The sequence below is a fragment of the Aedes aegypti genome, chromosome 3 (assembly GCF_002204515.2).
Source record: "Aedes aegypti strain LVP_AGWG chromosome 3, AaegL5.0 Primary Assembly, whole genome shotgun sequence".
NCBI classification, from domain to species: Eukaryota; Metazoa; Arthropoda; class Insecta; order Diptera; family Culicidae; genus Aedes; species Aedes aegypti.
This window is the reverse complement of record NC_035109.1, coordinates 53568885-53575002: the sequence shown is the minus strand read 5'-3', so window position 1 is coordinate 53575002 and position 6118 is coordinate 53568885.

Here is a 6118-nt window from a genome sequence, read left to right as displayed (position 1 = left end):
ACAACGCAAAGTGCAATTGCACTTTGTTGTGACGGATGCGCATATGTCATCACCACATCAGGGAGATGGATTCTGCTGACGTGAAAAGTTTCCAAATCTAGAGCGATTCGTAATTGAAGCGGAATTAAATAAGAAATCAATAATAATGAGCATATTTAACAAATAGGTTTATTCACAAATTTCATATAGCTGAAAAGGGATCGTGCACAAACTATGTCACGCTCCAAGGGGGAGGGAGTCAAGCTAAGCGTGACAAGCCTTACAAAATTGTTGAAGGACTCATACAAAAAGTGTGACAAAGGGGGGGGGGGGGGGTGTTCACGTGACATCATTTGTGTACCATCCTTAATGGTAATTTTTGACACCCACACACTTCCTTGTAACGCTTCTTGTATGAACATTCTATAAAATTTGGATGAGCCACAGATAACAGATGTTTATGTCCGATTGTAAAACTGTGTAAGACAATGATTGGTGATTTTAAGTGGCAACACAAGTAGCAACATCGTGGTGGCGCTGTTATCGCTAAGTTCCCATGGTGATGTCTGTGGTGAATATGAAACATTTCAAGATATTTATATTCACCACTGATTGCAGCAATAGGGTCCTAAAGCCATGTCCCAATTTTAGTGCCAAACGCTTAAGTTTAGGCTAAAAACACATGTTTACTCAATTTTCCAATGTTTTCCGTTGGTTTAAGTCCGAAAAACATTTTTTTATGTTTTTATAGATTTTATCACACCCCTTGGCTTAAACTCAAATTTTGAGTGAATTTTGTTTTCCGTGTCCCTTCCGAAATGTCAGATAGGAACAACCCCAGTGTTAAAACTAAAACCCCTGTGGTGTTTTTGTCGACTAAGCGAACGTCAAACATGATCTCAAGTGTCAAGGTTCATTTATGGATCCAATTTTAAAATTAATGTTTAAACATGATATAGCCGTTATTTGAGCGGGAAAAATTGCTAAAGTAGTTGAAATAACATGCTCTTTCGTGTTGTTGAATAAAAACAAGATTTTATCAAACATTTTAGGACCCAATTCGTTGTGTGGCGGCGCTAGTGTTTTCAACGTGTTTTAGTTTGAATATTTACACAAGTTTTCAGAAGATTTTTGTTCTAGCATAAACATCTGTTATCTGTGGATGAGCTGTAACATCACGAGGACACCCACTCACCCCCTTCAGCGTCATGAAATTTGTGAATGGGCCAAATGAAGTTGAAGTTTCATATATATCACAGTTGGAAAATATGAGCATGAGCATGAGCATGAGCATAGATGACCGTACAATTCGTAGTTGCTACTCCGTGATTGACCAGAACAATCGAAGTTGCACAGGGAATTAATGAATGGGGCTTGGGATTAGCTAACCATTGTTCAATGTGCACAAATCGAGACCTCAAATTTAAAAGTCAATAACGGCGCCGGCCACGTCCTTACGGTCATCGAGGAAAGGAAGGATTGTTAATTAGACAACCGTTGTTACTACCCAAGTAACCACAAGCATTAAGGTATTAGCGTATATTAACTTTAATTCAACGAGTACAATGCATCATTGCTTTTATTCTGCAATATGCGTGCAGTAATGCTTTAATTCCATTTTATGAATGCAATGTAGCATTGTTCTATTGTAGCAATGAAATGTGCATTAATGGGTGATATACGGTTATCATTCAATGCTTCATTGCATCATCTTACTCAATGCTTCATCGCAACAAAAATGGCAAGATTTCATTGCTCTATTTATCGTCAATCCTTCCCTCACTCAGGCAAATATACTATAGAAATACTTAAATATCCCTTATGAAAATTCGCCACAAGAAATCTTGTTGAAATTCGTAGATTTGTCTTACGAGAAACCAGAATTTGAAAACAAAAAATAAGCAACAACCTGGAATTGAACTAAAAACCTTACGATTGATAGGCCCGTGCGTACACCTCACGGCTATCGACGATTCGATGAGCTGAGGTGCTAAATAGATACATAAAACGTGAAGATTTAGCCCCACACAATGAAAACAAAACAAAATCTAAACAGTAAAAAAGCGACAGCCGTGGTAAACATGGAAGTGCAACAGTCATGTCCACCAACTTATTGCACACTGCACCCCAAATTGGACTATCACAAAATTTGTAGAGTACAAAAAAAGTGTACACGCTTGCATCGGATCATCAAAACGTATTCGGTACACTTCTTCCTTGAACCACAAGAAATAAGTGCACTAAAAACACCATCATGGTTCGACGTAACCCTGAGCTGCTTACACACTTTGAAGGAGCTTACACACTTGGGACGGTCCAACTTGAAGTGAAATCGACAATATTTATCACTGGCAACGAAAGGGCGCTGCTTGAAGTTGCACAATTTTCCCGGCCAAGACATGCAGCATTCATGGTCCGGAGGATAGGCGCGGCGAGTCATCGAAAACATCACACAATTAATTTGGGTTCAAATCCCAGCAAAAGGAAGTAAACTAAATACACATATGAATCATACCAAAAAAAGCAACGCTGACTTGACATCCAACGAACAAAAAAATACAAAAAAAAATTTGTTTTTCTATTTTTGATCCTTTTCTTCGTGCATTAAGTACACCTTTGCTAAAGCTTTTATACGGTACAGACAGTAACTATACTTTAGCAATTGCCAACATAGAGCTAGGAAATGTAACCGTATTTACACTTTTATAGCGCCCTTTTCCACTTTAATAGTGCATTAATGAGACATGTAATGCAGTATGACTTTATATGCCATATTTTATAGAAGCATATAAAGTGATATTGATGCAACTATATACAGCTGTACGGTTACTTGGGTAGAGACCGAGATCACCTCTGCATCTCCACAGTTGTCATGGAAAGGATATTGGGTTAGTGGGATAAGGTAAAGATCTGGGAGTCACCAATGGTTGGGTGACAAAACGTCGAAAGACAAAATATCGAATGCCAAAACGTCGAAAGGACAAAACATCGAAGGGACAAAACGTCGAATGGACAAAACGTCGAAAGACAAATAGTCGTATGCCAAAACGTCGAATGCAAAAACGTCGAATGCAAAAACGTCGAATACAAAAACGTCGAGAGGACAAAGCGTCGAAGGACAAAATATCGAATTTCAAAACGTCGAAGGGACAAAACGTCAAAAGGGCAGTATGTCTAAAAGAAAAAATACGAGTTTTTCTTGCAAAACGTTGACCTATTCGATTAATAAGAAATGTGAAGAAAACCGATAAAAATGTAGCCTCAAATCCAAATACCTAACAATGTTTTAACAGTTAAGGCCGTGAAAATACTTTTCTTCCGATGTTATCATCGTGATTTCATGTTCTTGACTGGTCTTGGAAGGAACAATAAAAATATCAAATTTAAAATATCCAAAACTCATTATTTAGTGTTTAAACGATTTGACTATAGCCGTTATCTGCAAAAAAAAAACGTTCTGTCAAATGCATAGAAATCGATTGAATAGTACATATTAAACAAAAAATGCTGAAAATCCTGATGAAGAACATATGTTTCGGTAAAGCAAGTTATTAAGGGTCGATTTCTTCACCATGGCCTAAGCCGTAAACCACGCTTACCCATATAGTCAAACTAGGTTTAAGGCCAAAGCGAGGGTGAAGAAATCCAACCTAAATCGATTCAATTGGACATATTCGATAAAAGAATGAGTATTTTTAAAAAGAATAAAGAATTCATTAATTATTAAAAATCCAATTGTAAATATGATAAAATTGATGTCAAAGGTATGTTCAAAGAATGAGTGTGTTTCATTAAATATTATTTATCAACAAAACAATAAGTAAAATATTCACAAATTAAAAAAAAATAGCCTATTGATGTAAAAAGATATTGTTTCGATAAAAACAAAATAATCTATAGCAAAATTATGCGCTCCACAAATACAAATCAGGTGTAACTCCCACATTTCGATACACATTGCTTTAGTGAAATTAAAATGTAGTTCGAATAATAAAAAAAAGGAAAAATGTAAGCTCACCGGGGCGAGTTTAAACGCCTGGGGTAAGATGAAATGGCAAGGTATCATAGTGAAATTTAATGAAGATGACAATTTTAGCTACAGGAACATCAGTTTAACAAATGGAACACACTTTTAGGGAAGAAACATCTACTCAAATCTATAGAAATCATGTTCAAAACTTTTGCATTTCATCTTGCCCCACCAATTTTTAATCACCCCTGTGCACCTTACACTGTTATTGAGATTCATTAATAGAATTATTAGTAGTAGAACGCTAATAGCGTAGTTGTCACAAAACTGATTTCAATTTTTATTACATCCAATTATGGTTTTTCATTGTTTGTTCTATACCATAATGTTGTTTTGGTTCTTAAAATTATTCTGACACTTTGAAGCCCGGTACTCACGCTGTCAGTTCGTGGCAAACTAGATGTTGGTAACACGAACAGCAGCGACATTAGCATTCTTAGGTTAATGCTTCTACTGATTCATTAGCCGTTATGCTGCATCCAAAGGTGCGACGAACTTGCTTCATTGCTTCTTCTCTGAACAAAAATAAATGTGAAATTGACATTTTACTGAATTTTTTTCTCCATGCTAACTTTGATGAAAATTGAAAATTTTTCTGTTTCGAACACCGTTCGCATCGCAACTATTTTTTCCCTTAGCAACGCTAGGCCTAGAAAAATTCGACAGAAAACAGCTTTCGACGTTTTGTCTCTTCGACGTTTTGTCCCTTTCGACGTTTTGGGATTCGACGTTTTGGCCTTCGACATTTTGGGTTTCGATTTTTTTAATTTAATAACCATGCGGATTGGATTACCGAATGTTGTATCAGTGTTTAACGCAACATGAGCTTACCAGCCCTGCGACCAACGAACTGTAGATCGGTTCGTTTGGACGATCTAATAAAGAGATGCTCAGTCTAAGTTTGAGCGTGCATAGAAGAACATATCTCGGTGTACTTCTTTCCCTCGGTACCGAAACCTCTTTAATACTAAATCCCTCGGTTAGTTCAGTGGCGAACGAGGTGAAAATTTTTATTTTAAAACGGGTTTCGCTAAGCATTTTCCGCGATTCGCGAGTGATATCGTTTTAATTCGATCCCCGTGGTGTGCAGTGAGTTTGGAGCAGTTAGTGGCGCAAAGAATTTGCCGCCAAAGTGCAATATTAATATATCGCTTACAGATCACCTCAAGTGTGGTTGATCACGTGTGGTGCGATAATCGTTTTATTGCCTAATTGCTCTGCAGAAGGTTTGAGATTATTGAAAATCGTTTGTGCTATTTCCAGCAAGTCTAATACAGCACACATCACGTGTTTGAAAAGGTTTAGCCACAGATAACAGATGTTTATGCTAGAACAAAAATCTTCTGAAAACTTGTGTAAATATTCAAACTAAAACACGTTGAAAACACTAGCGCCGCCACACAACGAATTGCTGCAATCAGTGGTGAATATAAATATCTTGAAATGTTTCATATTCACCACAGACATCACCATGGGAACTTAGCGATAACAGCGCCACCACGATGTTGCTACTTGTGTTGCCACTTAAAATCACCAATCATTGTCTTACACAGTTTTACAATCGGACATAAACATCTGTTATCTGTGGTTTAGCGATCTGCTAGTTTGTGCTGAGTGTGATTCTGGTATCCACCATTGTTTTTTTGATCACCAAAAGGACGCTAAAGTTGTTTGACCTGTGTGAACGACCAACAAAGAGCATTCAGGAGGTCAGTTCGGGTCAGTAGTGTGCACTGGAGAACAATAGATAGTGAAAAAAATCGTTTTGTTCTACAGCAGTTTCAACGTTGTAAGTGGCTTGGGTGGATCAGCCAATTTCTGCAATGGATTAAATACATCGGCATTTGACACGTTTCGCCGAGAGAGGCGCTTTTGACTTTTCTCACCTCTAACGGAAACTGATGGAAAGTACTGAACGTTCCATTGAACTCCGATAGATGGTGACTCAGTAGAGTAAACAATCCTACAGTGGATGTACCAAATAAGGGCCAATGATATATTAAGAATTATTATATTAAAATAAGGTATTCAGCGTACAGTTCACAAATGTTCAAATTATTTTAAATGGACCATTCATGAAATATATCGGCTTGAGTCTTGGTTTTGATT